This window comes from Perca flavescens, unplaced genomic scaffold (genome assembly GCF_004354835.1).
Source record: "Perca flavescens isolate YP-PL-M2 unplaced genomic scaffold, PFLA_1.0 EPR50_1.1_unplaced_scaf_2, whole genome shotgun sequence".
Taxonomy (NCBI): Eukaryota; Metazoa; Chordata; class Actinopteri; order Perciformes; family Percidae; genus Perca; species Perca flavescens.
In genome coordinates, this window is record NW_021166625.1 from 181,919 (window position 1) to 201,059 (window position 19,141).

At 40.0% G+C, this 19,141-nt stretch overlaps 1 pseudogene; it reads right to left on the reverse strand.

Moving 5' to 3' along the window:
• The window catches only part of LOC114551577 (NLR family CARD domain-containing protein 3-like), a 37,361-nt pseudogene extending 20,450 nt beyond the window's left edge, over positions 1 to 16,911 (reverse strand).
• Between the last annotated feature and the right edge of the window lie 2,230 nt (positions 16,912 to 19,141).

The following is a 19,141-nucleotide window of genomic DNA, read 5'->3' on the forward strand; positions in this document are numbered from 1 at the left end:
TTGTCCAGTCATGTTTGTTCTGTATGAACATTGGGCCTCATTCACCAACCGTTCTTATGAAGAAATGTGTTCTTAAACCCTTCTTATGCACTTTTTATGAAGATTCTGGCATTCACTAATCTTTTCTTAACTTGGATTTGTTCTTAGCTAAGAACAAAATCTACGAACACTGAAAAGCACTCTTACGCACATTTGAGTGATAACAATTTGCTCCAAATAATTGGTTACTGCATTTTATTCAATTCTAGTCGTATACAATGATAGTATTGTACTGTAATGTATTTCTGATCATTTGTTGAAAAAAAAAATTATATTATGCAAAAAAACACTAACACTGCAATTTACATCAGCAATTAAACTGATTAAATCCTGCATTATTTGGTGATTCATCGCGCTATATATAGAGCCAAAATGCAGTGGTAGAATTTAATGAAGTACACATTTTTCGTTACTGTACTTAAGTAACCTACATTTTTCACGTATCTGTACTTTACTTTGTTACATTTTGCAGCAATTATCTATACTTTCTACTCCACTACATTTCTACAACGTTCCGTTACATTTTCTGATCAGTTTGTCCCCTGCCAAAACGCCAAAATGTCTTCCTGACCGTCACACGTTTGTCTCACCAGTGAAGTTTGGTTGCCATAGATACTGTATATATGGGGGTGAAGTTTGGTTGCCATAGATACTGTATATATGGGGGTGAAGTTTGGTTGCCATAGATACTGTATATATGGGGGTGAAGTTTGGTTGCCATAGATACTGTATATATGGGGGTGAAGTTTGGTTGCCATAGATACTGTATATATGGGGGTGAAGTTTGGTTGCCATAGATACTGCCTGATCCAAGCGGCTCCGGTGCTCCAGAGCCCGGGCACAGTGCTGCTGACCCTCGGTAATACAGCCTCCGGTAAAAGTGAAAATGAAAATGTTTCTTTATTATTATTCCCGTTTTGAAATCATTTGCCATCTATTTCTCTCCACTTACTCCTCCGCCAGGCTGTGTAAGACTCGTTCATATCTTATTTCTTTGAATGGAGCTCTTCACATCTCCCCATGTCTGCTGTTTCACACACTTTATTTGCTTACTTACATGGTTAAAGAAAGTCTTTAAATACATCCCTGAATAAAACCAACCGCATTACGATTCTAACAACATAGGCCCTATTTCTACCTTGTTTGTGGTAGTGGACATCTTCTACTTTTACTAAAGTAAATATGTCTCTGGTTATTTGTACTTTTACTTAAGTACTGAGATTCAGTACTTCCTCCACCACTGCAATGTACAAGTCATCTGCAGCTCCGACAACTATCTCAGCGCTTCCGGGAGGTGCACAGGAAGTGTCTTGTCCTTATATGGGAATTTTTGGGGCGTTTTCTTATGCTAATTAGGAACAACTGGCACGCGCTTTCAGTTAGGAAGACGTGGGATTCATCAATCCTAAGAACACAGGTGGGAACAATTCTGCTGTTTAAGAACACGTCATGAATCCGGCGTAGACTTTTCTTAGAAACTTTCTTAAGAACATATTTAAGAGAAAACTTAGGAAGATATTGGTGAATGAGGCCCATTATTTGTAGAAAGATATTTAGAATTAGTCATAGCTTATAGAGATTGGTGCATATGGTTGTAAAACATATTCTCCCATTTTGATTAAGGGTTGGAAATTAATTTCCTGAGGAACATTAATCCCTCTGCTCACTTTTAAGGCAAAGTAGGCTAAATAATACATTTTATTTATATAGTGCTTTACAGGCTACTCAAAGACACTTTACAGTAAAACCAGCACATTTAGCACATAAAAACAGATACAGCAATAAAACCAACACTTAAAACAAGCATATTAAAAACAATTAAAACAGAGTGTACAACTTTGTAAAATTGTGGAGTGACTAGTAAGTAAATCTTTTTAAATCCTTACGCATTCAGTCGGTCCGCTATTGTCTGTCGGGCTTTTTCTCTGTCTGATAACAACAGCCGTAATTCCCCTTTTGCATATTATATGCTTCACCTCCTCGTAATTTTCCATTAGAAGCTGCTGCTCAGCGGGTGAAACCTATGCTGCACGGGTCTTCTCCATTTCTGCATCAGTAAATCTGTGATCGATACCGTGGTCTATTTAAGAAAGCCGTGAGCGTGCACTTATCCAAGCTATGTACACCTGGCTTGACATAGCTTCACCTTTTTATCCTGGCTCGGCAAACGTGCAACCAATTAAGCCGCGATGAGTGGATCACACTAAGTTAAGCTGCGCTTTTTCAGTTATCCTGGATTTCTTAATTCTACTTTTGTGCAACAGGTCCCTGGTCATATTTACTCATACGGTGACCACAAAGCAATCAAAAACACAAATTACACAATCCGCAATCAACAGGCCTCCCCACAAATTCCAGGCAAGCAGCGGGGGCTTAACACACAAAGGCACATCGGCCACTGACACTGCTCAAATCTTTAACGCCTAAAGCAAGCAGTAATAGCTATAAAATAATTTCACTGAAAAAAAGCCATTAAACTTACCAAAAGCTGCTCATTATGTGAAGAAAAAGTACATCCACCTTTCTTTCATTAACTTTACATCTAAAAATTTAAACAAACTTGTGTATGCAATATATGAAATGAAATTGATAAATATATATTTATTTATTTTAGAAATGAATATATAGGCCTTTAATTATAAAAATATAATCATCTCTTGGCCAGCAGAGAAAGCCTTGCTGGCCCTGACGGCCCACCTCTGATCTACAGTTCGAGTCATAACAATGAATATTCTGATTAATAGTGGATGGCTTGTGGGTGAAATAACGTATAAATAAGGAGGAAAATATAATTGAACATAGCAGAGAGCAGAAGAGACTATGTGCGCATTTACACATTGTTATTAGATGAGTGTCTCATAGAAAAAAAAAAAAAAAGGTATGCATAGTGCGAACAGGATTACACTGCCACACTATCATTTACAGAGCCCCAACAATTCCCCAAGAGCAAGCATTTGGTGCAACAGTGGACCATTCTCTGTAGAAACATCAACATTACATCACTCTCACACGCACATATATTGGAACTAGGACAGAGCGTTTTGAGGGACTTTTTGAATTTAAAGTCGGTACTCTCTCAGCACAAGAGGAACTTTGTACAATAATTGGACCACACGTCAGTGTACGTCTCTGATCGATCACATGAGCCATGCAGCACCGGCAACTGACATTGTAAACCTCTAGCCAGCCTCTAGCTGGACCTTTCTGTTGAGTTGAAACTGACTTGATCCCGGGAAAGAGGGAAAAACAGGATGTTTCTTAAAACCACGGACAGTGCCTTTAACATACAGAGATGTGTCCAAATTACATAAATTATTAACAAAAGGGAGTTATCATTTTAGTTATTTTAGAGATGTTCTCCTTTAAAACTTCCTACACAAATATCTCCTTTTTGGTTCATCAGTGTTTGTACCTGAGAGTGTCCAGTCTCCAGAGAGGATCCTTCAGTCCCTCTGACAGTAGCTTCACTCCTGAGTCTCCTGGATGATTGTAGCTCAGGTCCAGCTCTCTCAGATGGGAGGGGTTGGAGCTCAGAGCTGAGACCAGTGAAGAACAGCCTTCCTCTGTGATCAGACAGCCTGACAGACTGCAAACACACAGAACAACACACAGGAACCCTCTGTCAACACGGGGAGCTTGCTGTCCAGATATATTTTGGTCCAGATTAAGAATAAATATTTAAAATAATCTGTGCTGCTGTGGTTTTTAATTATTTAACAACAAAAGTAAACAATGAAAAATCCTCATGGAAAGTAATTCTGAGTCTAGAAATTAATAATTACATAATTAAAAACTACTGCCCAAGTTTATCATATCAACAGACACAAAGCTACATGTTAGTTGTTTTGTCAACTAAAGTTAATCAGACTTTAAATGGTCATCAGCTGAATGGGTTAATGAATCCTGACCTGAGAGTCTCCAGTGTGCAGTGTGGACTCTTCAGTCCATCAGAGATCAGCTTCCCTCCTGAATCCTGCAGATTGTTGTTAGTCAGGTCCAGCTCTCTCAGACTAGAGGACTGGGAGCTGAGAACTGAGGACAGAGCTTCACAGCTTCTCTCTGACAGATTACAGCCACTCAACCTAAAAAGGATATTCAGACAGTCCATTTAATAATTTATACATTAAGAAACTCATGTTGAAAGGTATCAATCTTTTTTTAATAAAAGGTTGAATAACCTGAGAGTCTCCAGTGTGCAGTGTGGACTCTTCAGTCCATCAGAGAGGCTTTGACTCCTGAATCCTGCAGCTTGTTGTTACTCAGGTCCAGCTCTCTCAGACTAAAGGACTGGGAGCTAAGAACTGAGGACAGAGCTTCACAGCTTCTCTCTGACAGATTACAGCCACTCAGTCTGGAGAGACAACAGGAAGTAAAAAAGTTATTATATTTAACTCCTGTTGAAAGATATCAGAGTATTTATTGATGAATAAATCCCACTTACAGAGCTTTGTTGGAGGCTTTGACCACTGGCAGCAGCCTCAGAAGAGCCTCCTCTGAAGCAGAGTATTTCTTCAGGTCAAACACGTCCAGATCTTCTTCTGATGACAGTAAGATGAAGACCAGAGCTGACCACTGAGCAGGAGACAGTTCATCTGTGGAGAGACTTCCTGAACTCAGGGACTGTTGGATCTGCTCCACTAGAGAATGATCATTCAGTTCATTCAGACAGTGGAACAGATTGATGCTTCTCTCTGCAGACAGATTCTCACTGATCTTCTTCTTGATGTACTTGACTGTTTCCTGATTGGTCTTTGAGCTACTTCCTGTCTGTGTCAGCAGACCTTGAGACTCTGATTGGTCTGCAGTGAAAGACCCAGGACTCTGGCGGAGGAACAAGTCCAGGTGTCCATTTGGACTCTGTAAGGCCTTGTCCACAGCACTCTGGTAGAACTGTGTTGATGATGTTTGTTTTCCTGACAGCAGGTTGACTCCAGAGTTGGTGAAGGTCAGATGGACATGAAGAGCAGCCAGAAACTCCTGAACACTCAGATGGATGAAGCTGAACACCTTGTCCTGGTACAGTCCTCTCTCCTCTTTAAAGATCTGTGTGAACACTCCTGAGTACACTGAGGCTGCTCTGATATCGATGCCACACTCTGTCAGGTCTGATTCATAGAAGATCAGGTTGCCTTTCTGCAGCTGCTCAAAAGCCAGTTTCCCCAGAGACTCGGTCATCTTCCTGGTGTCTGGACTCCAGTGTGGATCTGTCTCAGCTCCTCCTTCATACTTGATGTTCTTCACTTTGGACTGAACCACCAGGAAGTGGATGTACATCTCAGTCAGGGTCTTGGGCAGCTCTCCTCCCTCTCTGGTCTTCAACATGTCCTCCAGAACTGTAGCAGTGATCCAGCAGAAGACTGGGATGTGGCACATGATGTGGAGGCTTCGTGATTTCTTGATGTGAGAGATGATTCTGCTGGCCTGATCCTCATCTCTGAATCTCTTCCTGAAGTACTCCTCCTTCTGAGGGTCAGTGAACCCTCTGACCTCTGTCACCATGTCAGCACACTCAGGAGGGATCTGATTGGCTGCTGCAGGTCGTGTGGTTATCCAGAGGCGAGCAGAGGGAAGCAGATTCCCCCTGATGAGGTTTGTCAGCAGCACATCCACTGAGGTGGACTCTGTAACATCAGTCAGGATTTCAGTGTTGAGGAAGTCCAGAGGAAGTCGACACTCATCCAGACCATCAAAGATGAAGACAACCGGGAACTCTTCAAACCTGCAGATTCCTGCTTCTTTGGTTTCACTAAAGAAGTAATCAACAAGTTCCACCAAGCTGTACTTTTTCTTTTCAGCACATTCAGCTCTCTGAAGGTGAATGGAAATGTGAACTGGATGTCCTGGTTGGCTTTGTCTTCAGCCCAGTCCAGAGTGAACTTCTGTGTTAAGACTGTTTTCCCGATGCCAGCCACTCCCTTTGTCAGCACTGTTCTGATTGGTTCATCTCTTCCAGGTGGGGCTTTAAAGATGTCTTCTCGTCTGATTGTTGTTTCTGGTCTGTCTGGTTTCCTGGATGCTGTTTCAATCTGTCTGACCTCATGTTCAGCATTGACCTCTGCAGTCCCTCCCTTTGTGATGTAGATCTCTGTGAACATCTGATTCAGAAGGGTTGGGTTTCCTGCTTTAGCAATCCCCTCAAACACACACTGGAACTTCTTGTTTAGTTTAGATTTGAGTTTTAAACACAAACTCCAGCTGGACTTCCTGAATGAATACAGAACAAAGAAGATCAGTAAGTGATTTATAAAGAAACATGAACATACTTTGACCCATCTCTGGAGACAGTAGTAAATGTCCCATTAGTCCAGCAAGTTAATTATTTAGAGAAATCCTCTTACTGCGCTGCAGACAGTCAGCCAGCTCGTCCTGCTTCATTCTCCTCAGGAAGTGCAGTGTGATCTTCAGAAATGCCTCTCTGCTCCTCCTCTGCTCTTCATCTTCATCCTCCCACTGACTCTCTGAGCATTCTGGGTAATCTGGACTCAGAAGCTTCTGGATCTTCTTCAGCTCGTTCTTCACATAAGTGATGATGTTCTCCTCCAGCAGCTGGAACAGAAGATTATATGAATCAAATCAAACTGAAATCATGGAAGCAAACATCAGATCCATGTTGTACAGACTGACAATCCTCTGGTCTAAAACGTGCAGCATGGAGATGATTGTGAACAGAATAGATGTAAAAGTAGTTGTTGTAAATGTACAGACCATAAATATGGAGTCCAGCTGTGTTTGATGCTGCTGGGCAGACTGACCAATGGGAACCTCTGAGCTCTCCTGGTCCACTCTGTGGAGGAATCAGGAAGAATTAGCTCACATCATGTCTGTCCACACAGAGACAAACACAATGTAAAGGTCCTGTGACTGAAAGTGTTGATTACAGCATTGAATCAGACGTTGTCCCCTGACATTAACCCTTCGGAGTCTTGGGCTATTTTGGCCGTTTTTGAGTACTTTTTATTTTTTTTATTTTGCAACATAACAAAATGTTTACCATACCAATGTTTGGTATCTTTCTTTTCAGCACAAGATCACCTATATGACATGATAATTAGTTTTTCACTTTAATGTACTGTTTCACCATACTGGACCCAAAAACACACAAAAAACACAAAATCCGATTTGAAAAATGATAGTTTTTTTAATATAAAAAACACAAACATGCTCAACCAGGCCTTTTTAAAAGTTTGTAATGTAAACACAAGTTGTACATATCAACATATAAAAAGGTAAAATTCAGATATAATCAAGATATATACAAAAAAATATGATTTACAAAAAAAAAAAGCGGGTGTAGCCATTTTTTTTTTTTTTTTGTTTTTAGCTTTGCCACTCTTGAAAACAGTTTATGCATACAATTATACAGAGAGCTACATTAAATGCCTTGCATTCTCAGAGTATGAGGGTTCCCAAATAGTGCAAATACAACATAGAAAAAAGGTAAAATTGAGATAAAATCAATCTATATACAGCAAAAAGCAGGTGTGGCAATAGGCGTTTTTTCTTTTCTTTTTTGCTTAGAAACTGTTTTTGCAGAGTGTCCTCATGGTATCCATGGCAAAGTACAGCTGGAACAGGTCCATTGATAAGTGTACTGAATGCATATTCACCTGGGCTCCTGGTGATCTGCAGGGCATGAACCTACTGGTTTGTGGGGCAGTATCAGGATCACTCTCGGTTTTCCAGGGCTCAGAGCTGTGGTGTGTCTGTCCTGACTTGGTTGGAGATCTTGACCTGGTTTGACTCTTCCTTCCAGCCCCTCTCTGTGTAGGCCTGTCTGCTTGTTGTCAGGGTTGTAGATGGGCCAGGCTGCTCATCATCTCTGTACATGTCAAGACATATTGTACATCAAAAGTTAAAGATGCTCATTGGCACATATGCACAACAATTACAGTGAAGCAGTCATTGGCAATGAAATTGTTGTTCACACAACCCCCCCCACACACACAAATATACACTGACACACACACACACACACACACAGACAGACACACACACATATATATACACACACAGAAAGACAGACAGACAGAGACACAGAGACATATACACACACACAGAGACACATATATACACAGAGACACACACATACATATACATATACATATATACATACATACATATATACATATATACATACATACACACACATACATACACACACATACATATATACACACACATACATACATATATATACACACACACACACACACACACACACACACACACACACACACACACACACACACACACACACACACATATATATACATATACATACATATATATATATATATATATATATATATATATATATATATATATACACACACACACACACACAGAGAGACACAGACACATATATACACACCCACACCCACACACACACAAAAAGCTAAAAGAAGAAAATAAATGTTAACAAAACGTTTGTCTCACCTCTTGTTGTGAACCACAAAAGCCGAGTCGTCAATCTCATCGTCGCCACTTTCTGAATCCGACGATGAAATGTAAACAGCATCCTGGTCGTCCAGTCGATAGAATAAGTTGAGGGCTTGTTCAACCGAAAACATTCGCTTCTTTTTCCTTACGCAAAAAACTCTACATCTACTCCTAAACTACCTAAACTATCTACACTACTCCTAAACTACCTAAACTATCTACACTACTCCTAAACTACCTAAACTATCTACACTACTCCTAATCTACCTAAACTATCTACACTACTCCTAAACTACCTAAACTATCTACACTACTCCTAAACTACTCTCAAAATCTACTCAAACTCTTCCAAAAACTAGCAATAATATCTCTTTCGCTCTCTAATATGTCTCTCTTTGCCTACTCCGTCAATCTCCCGCCTTTCAATTTCGCTTCTTTGCTCAGTTAGCTCCTCCTCCCCTCCCCTCCCTAAAATGTGCAGCCTGAAGAGCAGAATCAGCAGATTCAGACATTTTTCTCCGTTTTCGTTTATGACAAAAACCGACGAAGTTATTAGAATAAATGCAACGCCTGCAGCATCTCATCTTGCGTTCTTTTATGAACGCGTCAATATTTTCAATATTTTTTTATATAAAGTTTAAATGATCATATCTCCATTTTTACTTGGTCTATCAACATAAAACAAAACCTAGAATGGAGTTTCAAGCCTGCACTTTAGACAGAAGTGGACGGCAGCGCTCAACGTGACTTTGTTTTTATGCTTCGACGTCTTAAACTGGTCATGTGACTTGATCACGCCGGCGTGATCAGCGACCCGGAAGGGTTAAAGTGTTGGTGGTACTGCTGACCCCATTGTGAATCAACAGAAAGAACTAAGAAGTAAACAAAGGCTACAACATGGTTGGTCTAAATAACTCCTACAGCAGCAGACTGGTATCATGAGGCCAGCAGTCTGCAGCTGCTGTGGTCATGGAGCCAAATATTTGTAGGTAGAAGAAGTTTGGGGAGTCAACGGTGAAAAACCTTCAGTTGGCCTGAAAACGATTTTGGCAAACCATCAGCCGACTCAGGGGGGAAGCAGAGCTTAGATGGCCTGTTTGTAGTCGGGGAGAACTGCTGACCTGGACTGAGGATACTGTTGGATGTTGGTTTCCTTTTTTTGCTTCCACCTTTTGACATCCAACTGGCAAACCCACATCCAACATTTGGGGAGAATTTTGCATTTTGACCAATTTGGGTCAGGAGACTTGGGGGGGGGGATCTGGTCAGAAGCCACTCACTGAAACTTGGCTTTAACTTCCAGACTCAAATGGCAGAGGTCTTCTCATGGCATATAGTGTCCTGATCAAAAGCGCTTTTGCAAACATCTTTTCTGGGGCAGGTCCGTCGGAAAAGGCAAAGGTTACCAGCAATACTTGTTGAAGAAGTCCCAGTATTTGCAGTCCCTGGTATTCCCAGTTGGAGAAGAACATTTGGGAAGAATTTTGCCATCCATGATTTTTAGCCTACCCTATGGCTATGGGAGATTTAAAATGCTTTTTAACGGGGCTAAAACATCAGATAGTTTTGGACCTAGGCCTGTCACGATAACAAATTTTGCTGGATGATAAATTGTCCCAGAAATTATTGCGATAAACGATAATATTGTCATTTAGAGACCATTTGCATCTAATATAATGATAATGGCATAATAATGCAGGTACACCTTTTCAAAGATCAATATACTTTTATTTCTAAAGAATATTTAACACTGGAACTGGAAGACATTTTAAATATCCACAATATGTCTTTGATCTCCTTTAGTATGTCGTCTTTCACGCTGATGTACAGTTGTGGGATTGCCGTTTGTGACACGTAAGTTCTCAGACTACAGACTCTGTACTACATTTTACAATTATTTAACACAAAATATTAAATTTAAATAATATATAATTAATAAGTTAAACCTATCTGTATGGCTATATGCCACATGGCCAGTAAATGTACCAAAATAGTTCTGTTTTTCAGTCTTCATTTTGGCGAAGGTGCGGCTTCTGCTCCTCTTCAGGTCGGAGCTTCGTGGGGGCGGGCCGACACACACACACACACACACACACACACACACACACACACACACACACACACACACACACACACACACACACACAGCTGTAGGCTTGTACCGTTAATGTTCTGTGCATTGTTGGACACATGCAGCCACTTTCCTGAAACCGCTCGCGAGACTGACGAGTCCACAGCGGCGTGAATGCCCGAGCCTAGTACCCTATATGTATCTAGTACCCTATATGTATCTAGTACCCTATATGTACCTAGTACCCTATATGTATCTAGTACCCTATATGTATCTAGTACCCTATATGTATCTAGTACCTTATATGTATCTAGTACCCTATATGTATCTAGTACCTTATATGTATCTAGTACCCAATATGTATCTAGTACCCTATATGTATCTAGTACCCTATATGTATCTAGTACCCTATATGTATCTAGTACCTTATATGTATCTAGTACCCAATATATATCTAGTACCCTATATGTATCTAGTACCTTATATGTATCTAGTACCCAATATGTATCTAGTACCCTATATGTATCTAGTACCCTATATGTATCTAGTACCTTATATGTATCTAGTACCCAATATATGTATCTAGTACCCTATATGTATCTCTAATTACCCTATATGTATCTAGTACCCTATATGTATCTAGTACCTTATATGTATCTAGTACCCAATATGTATCTAGTACCCTATATGTATCTAGTATACTTATATGTATCTAGTACCCTATATGTATCTAGACCCTATATGTATCTAGTACCCATATATGTATCTAGTACCATATATGTATCTAGTACCCTATATGTATCTAGTACCCTATATGTATCTAGTACCCTATATATGTATCTAGTACCTTATATGTATCTAGTACCTTATATGTATCTAGTACCCTATATGTATCTAGTACCCTATATGTATCTAGTACCTCATATGTATCTAGTACCCTATATGTATCTAGTACCCTATATGTATCTAGTACCCTATATGTATCTAGTACCCAATATGTATCTAGTACCCAATATGTATCTAGTACCCTATATGTATCTAGTACCCTATATGTATCTAGTACCTTATATGTATCTAGTACCCAATATGTATCTAGTACCCTATATGTATCTAGTACCTTATATGTATCTAGTACCCAATATGTATCTAGTACCCTATATGTATCTAGTACCCTATATGTATCTAGTACCTTATATGTATCTAGTACCCAATATGTATCTAGTACCCTATATGTATCTAGTACCTTATATGTATCTAGTACCCAATATGTATCTAGTACCCTATATGTATCTAGTACCCTATATGTATCTAGTACCCTATATGTATCTAGTACCCTATATGTATCTAGTACCCAATATGTATCTAGTACCCTATATGTATCTAGTACCCTATATGTATCTAGTACCCTATATGTATCTAGTACCCTATATGTATCCGAGCCCGTCTCCACCGACTCCACCTGCAGGTTGTCAGCTGTGTGGTTTGGAATGAAAGGAAGAAAACGGGACGCCGAGTAACACGGTGGATATCGCTCATATACTTTTTTTTTTGACGGCGCCTTAACTGCAAAGTGCTGCGGGAAACCAAGGGGGTAAGCTTCGCTTCAGAAGTCGAGCCATCATGGTGCCATTTTGTTGCTAACTGGCCATCACCTCCTGTTAGCATTCCGCTGACCGCCATTTTTTTTTTACGTCACTTGACTGCGAATAACTTTACATCTGAAGCGTTTAAAGACTATTTGTCCGTTGTTTAGTTCCAAAGAAACACGACAATGTCTAAAAGGCTCCATTACCTTGTACCTCACGTTATGGCTCCGTAGCAGACGTTTTTGTAAAAATAAGCTAACGATTGTGTCATAACCACGAGACTTACTGTCACACAGTAGAGGAATTACCGTATAGTACAGGAGAAGCTCACAGGCAGTTTCGACTTACGTGAGATGTTTAGGTTTAATTACTAATGTTATCTAGCATGTTAGTGATCAGTAATTACTAATGTTAACTAGCATGTTAGTGATCAGTAATTACTAATGTTAACTAGCATGTTAGTGATCAGTAATTACTAATGTTAACTAGCATGTTAGTGATCAGTAATTACTAATGTTAACTAGCATGTTAGTGATCAGTAATTAGCCTGTGTCTATGTTTATCTCCTAGCCTGTGTCTACACCTACAGTCTCCGTATCTGTACAATTGGGAATGATTGGGAATGATTGAGATTTCTCTCTCACAGCTACCAGAAGACTTCACACTTTCAGACACGTTGCTCACGTCACATTCTCTCAGATGGAGGCTGCGCAGTAAAGCTGGCCATCACCGGAAAAGTGCTTCTAATAGCCTTCACTGGTCTCCATCCAGAGCAACGGGGTCTATTGGTCCATTGGTGTCACTGTCTATACGGGAAACCCTGCTCCAACTCTCAACTAGCGTTTTTCTGTCTCTCTCTCTCCGCCTGGAGTCCAGCCCACACAAAGACCATGCGACTGACAAGAGGGTTCACTCCTCGTTACGCTAAGGAACCGAGAGTGGTCCTCCAGTCTCTCTGGTAGAGAGAGATGAGGAAAACAAACAAGCATGCAAATGGAAATTATCGCGGCCGTAAAAATTATCGAACTCATTTTTTTTTATCGTGCAATAACTCGATTTATTGACTGTCGTGACAGGCCTATTTGGACCAAACCAGGTCACTGGACAACTTTCAGATATGAGAAGATAAATGGATGTGAAGAAGAAAGATGCTGAAAATAAATCCCAAAACTACTCTGGATACATAAACGTTAAAACAGGAATCAGCAATATTATAATATTAACAGTTTACCTCTTTCCAGCAGAGGGTTGTTGACCTTTAAAGTTAATATAGTCTTCTTTTGACCGGTCACTCTTGAAGGACACACAGCTGGGTTCAGGTTCAGCAGAGTCTGGTCTTTGATGGATCCTGTTAGACAGAGAGTAAGACCAACAGGGATGGAAATTCACTTTTTATTGTTCAAACACAAACTGCTGGAGATACAAGTTGCAACTAAAACAAGATTAACACAAAAAAGTTCAATAAACTATACAAAAAACTGGGTTAAAAAGCTAAAACACCAGAGAAAAGTCTGAAAAATATGGTCCTCATAGAAAAACACATTTAGTGAGGGTCACATGTTCAGTTACAGTCTTCCTACATAAAATATAATATTAATATTAATGTCTGTAGGCCTAATTATTAACAATGAAATGCCAATAATGCTTTACTTTCTGTCCAAAACTGAATAAAAATATATTTTGAAATCAGAATAAAAATTAAAAAAAATGTTTTTGTCTAAACAGAAATATATTTTGAGTGAGACAGGAAATTATTTTGCAAAATTATTCTCATTTCAGTCATCAACTACAATAATTCCATTCCACAAAAACACCGAAATAAGAGTACCCTTTAGGGAAATTTTGACTTTAATTTTTTTTCTCAGTTTCGCCAGTGATGACCTTAAGGGTATGCCATAATGTCTTTGGGTTGGTAGAAGAATGGGTAATCTGCTGCTGGAAATAGACCGCCTTAGTCTTGTGGAGTTCAGCTTTTTAATTTGGCTAAAACACCAGATAATATTGGACCAAACCAGGTCCAATATTAAATTGAGATCTAGAGTTGAAGACTGGTCTTACTGGACAGCTTTCAGATGTGAGAATATAAATATATGTGAAGAAGAAAGATGCTGAAAATAAATTCAAACATTTCTCTGGATACATAAAATTTGAAACATGAATCAGCAATATTATAATATTAACAGCTTACCTCTTTCCAGCAGAGGGTTGTTGACCTTTAAAGTTAATATAGAAATCATATGACCGGTCACTCTTGAAGGACACACAGCTGGGTTCAGGTTCAGCAGAGTCTGGTCTTTGATGGATCCTGTTAGACAGAGAGTAAGACCAACAGGGATGGAAATTCACTTTTTAGTGTTCAGACACAAAAACTGCTGGAGATACAAGCAGCAACTAAAACAAGATTAACACAAAGAAGTTCAATAAACTATACAAAAAACTGGGTTAAAAAGCTAAAACATCAGATAATATATAGGACCAAACCAGATCCAATATTTACCTAAAGTCAAGAGTTGAAGACTGGCTTAACTGGACAACTTTCAAATGTGAGAATATAAATGCATGTGAAGAAGAAAGATGCTGAAAATGAACTCCATAAACTTCTCTGGAAACATAAAAGTTAAAACATGATTTAGGAATATTATAATATTAACAGCTTACCTCTTCTCAGCAGAGGGTTGCTCTCCTTTAAAGTTAATATCACGTTTGAGGTGAACTTCTTAACATTTCAATTTCCCTTTCAATTTGCAGCTTCTGCCATTCAAGTCTCTCCATCTCTCCATCTCTCTCCTCCATTTCTACTCGCCCCTCCCTTAAAGGTCTTTTTTTATTAAAGTAGTGGTATCTCCATGGACCAGTGACTCTACATGGACACAGCTGGGTTCAGGTTCAGATTCAGCTTCAGGTTCAGCAGGGTCTGGCCTCTGATGGGTCCTGTTAGAAAGAGAGGAAGACCACTTTTTAATCTCCAGAAACAGAAGCTGCTGCAGAAACTAGAAGCTCTCAAGCAGAAAATAAAGTCTGAATCTCTTCACTGAATGATTTCTCTCTCTGATCATCCTGCTCTGTGATTCATTCTCTTTCTGGGAGAACAGGATCATTGGAAAGACTCCAGGGGCCTCATTTATAAAACCTGTTACGCAAGAAAAAGTTGCGTGAAGCAGGTTGAAATTTTTCGTCGCAATAGTCGGGATTTATAAAGAATTTCCATGCGTAAAAATGTTCCCAGTTTACACGCAACCTTTTGACCACACGTGTGATCGTCCCCTTTTAGCTATCGCTTTAAAACAAAGCGAAAGCTAAAAGGGGACTTTTTCTGTAGCAGCTCCTAAATTGTGGAACGATTTACCTTTGAACATTAGACAGGCATCTTCACTTTAAGTCTCTTCTTAAAACCCACCTTTATTCTTTGGCCTTTGAAAACTGAAATTGACAATTCATGTCTGGTTATATTGATCGTATTGGTTCTTTATATGGTTTGTTATTGTTTTTTTGTATCATGTGAGTTTTGTATTTAGGGCTTTTATGAAATCATTTATTGTACAGCACTTTGTGTCCTCTTTGGATTTTAAAGTGCTCTATAAATACATTTTTGATTGATTGATTGATTGATTGATCGTGCGTAATGCTCCCAAGGTTTTGTAGACTGCGTTTTAGTGAACTCCGATGGTATGCCCGTTTTCCGAACCTAACCCAGTTTTTATTTTCCTGAACCCAACAATCCCGTTCTCTCCAAGCCGACCCAGAGCCGGTCGCAGAGCCCGGAGAGAGGATCCTCCCACACCGAGCAGCGGAGGAAATGCACTTTTCTTCCACTGCTCTCCCCTGCCTCCCCCCGTGAAATGCGGTGTGTGTGTGTGTGTGTGTGTGTGTGTGTGTGTGTGTGTGTGTGTGTGTGTGTGTGTGTGTGTGTGTGTGTGTGTGTGTGTCTTTATGTGGACATGTTTGAGTGTAGGTGTCTGTGTGTGGGAATGTCGTCTTTCTGCACCTGCTATTCACACACAAAGTTACCAAATTTTTACATTTCAAGTACTTTCACCTGTTCTGCAACAATAAAGATCCAAAATCTTGTTTCTATTTTTTACCTTTTTAATAATTGAATTTCCTTTCCCCCAAAAACACGAAAATGATCATATGATCATAAATGTGATCTCACAGGGGTAAATGGCAAATATGAACCATAAATGATGTATCATTGGTAATTGAGCTAAATCTGTTACATGACATTATTAAGTTTGTGTAACAAAAATATGAACACTACACAAGGGTTAAGGCCTCCAAACTGGATTTTGTTTCTATGTCCTACCTCTGTTAGGAGCACATCGATCTCACAATCACTGAATCGGGTTTTGTCCCCATTTTTCTGTTTCGTGATTGGTGATCAAGGGCTCCTTTCAAGGCTGGAATATTCACTGATTGATTAACATGGACCTTATTAGGACAAATATGGGACCACCCTGGGAGGAGCGTGAGGGCTCGTGCTGCGACCGCGCATAAGGTAACGCATGTTCATATTTACAACGAGAAGAGTGCGTGCCAGTGTGCGCCGCAAGGTGTTATATATCAGAATATTTTTTTCCTCTAACGGAAATTCAGACTTTTTGCGCACTAAATCTTTCAAAATAGAATCTGCAGGTTTGAAGAGTTCCAGGTTGTGTTCATCTTTGATGTCCTCTAATGACAAGTGACTAATGTCATCTTTCGACTTCCTCTAATGGGACTTCCTCAGGACTAATGTCCTGACTGTCCTCTAATGGAGTCCACCTCAGTGGGTGTCATGTTGACAAACCTCATGGAGGGGAATCAGGACTAATGTCATCTTTCTGTCCTCTGGATAACCACAAGACCGGCAGCAGCCAATCAGATCCCTCCTGGGTGTCCTGAATGGTTACAGAGACTCAGAGGGTTCAATGACCCTTTCAGTCCTGGATCGAACTAAAAACAGGAAGAGCTTTTGCATGAGTCTTTAAGGAGAAACTCTTGTTTTACAGACCTGGGGTCTCATTTATAAACGTGGCGTACGCACAAAACAGGCTGAAAATGTGCGTACGCCACTTCCCACGCAAAGGTTGTGATTTATAAAAAACAAACTTGACGGGAGAATGTTTGGTCCTCCACGCAAACTCTGACCCATGCGTACGCACATTTTGGAGACAAAATAGGAATGGGCGACGCAGATGGTGAGGTGGTGAACTGAAGTCAGACTGCAGAAAGTACATGTGGGAATAACAATTACTCTTAATATGTTTAAGTATTAATGCCTCACGCACATTTCTTCACACCATATGAAGATTAAATCCAGCAGTGTTATTTGCGCTTGTACTGAGTGATAATTGTTCCATAAACACCTCCAACTCAAATCTTAAATCAAACCATCACATTGTCCACTACGGAGTGCAGGAGGAGGAGATGGCCCGACTGCATGGAATACAGGATAGCATCAAATACCCTACCATTAGATAACTGCAGAACACAGTGTACATAACTAAATATCTGTCTTTAAAACTGTGCATATATCATCAAATGTCTGGAAATACAGCCGTTAAGCTCTTGCGCAATCGTTACCCTTAATGTCCTCGTTATCGGTCCGAACTTTAATAGGCTACTGTTCATAACAAAACCTTCATGAAGAAAAGTGGGTTTGCTTATTACATTTCGATTTCAAATTGTATCTCGGGGTGGGGGATACCACTAGTTGTTGCTGTGATTTTAGCAAGGTGTTAACAATCACAAATTGTTGTAGACTAAACATAAATACTGTGGTGAACCCGTGCGTAATGCTGCATGATGGCCCTGCAGGAGGACTACGCTAATGGAAGAATCAGGAGAAAAAGAGACTTCAGGGACCATGACGATGACTATTAAATTAAATTCCCTAATATAGCTGTAATAGTAATATAGCTGTAATAGTAATATAGCTGCGCTCTTGGATCTATGTACTGTTTTGGGTCCAGTAGAGAGGGCAACGGACCAGAACCGGGCCATCCCGGTCCAAATACAGGTCCTCGCCACTCTGGGTGAAACCGGCTGTTTCCAGAGGGAAATGTCAGACAGCTAAGTGTTTTTTTATATAAATATTATATATAATCTTCAACTTCATCACTAAGGCTTGTTTGGATATAATATATAGTTCTGTTAAATCTTATTATATACGTCTGGTATATCAAAGCTGTCCCCGAGTACCGTAATGCCTGCTGTTTTGGAAGATTTTATTAATAATGGTAGTCTATAGATCCGGTTTCCATACACTGTGCGACAACAGGCCGAAATTATAATTCAATTGGCAGCAATTCCCGAGCGTCTGAGAGTTTTTTTGTTTTTTTTTCTCCACCAGTCGTCATGATTCGTCATGATTCGGTGTAACGAAAGAACAACTGCCAGGGTCATTAACATACTGATCAGCATTCACGAGATGCTTTACATTGACTATTTATGGTTAAAAATGGGCGTGTACAGGGCGGGATAAGAGGCTGATCCACGTACGCACGCTTGTAGGTAATCTGTGATTTATAAAGGGAACATTGCTTACAGGTGTGCATACACACGGTTTTATAAATCTCACTTTTTTTTGGCGTACGCCATTTTAGGCTTTTGGGCGTATGTACACTTTATTAAAGCTACTACACACCGTTTTATAAATGAGACCCTGGGGCCTCATGTATAAAAGACTGCAGCTTTCATACCAGAAGATGGCGTACGGCCAAAACTTGAAAAGTACCTACGCACAGAAATATTCACATGTATAAAACCGGTCTTACGCCAGGTCCTGAGCACCTTTCCTTTATACATCACAATCAACGTGAAATTGAGCGCACGTGAACGAGCCACCGACCCCGCCTTGCCTCCTCCCATAAATGAATATGGAAATTACTATAAATGCGTCCCCGACGTCATTCTTTATCCAATCACAACGGGTCATCCCGCTGCAGACGAAAAAAAAAAAAAACTTCACTGACTGAGGTTGAGGTGCTGATCGTGGGGAGGCGAAAAAACAAAAGTTCTGTTTGGA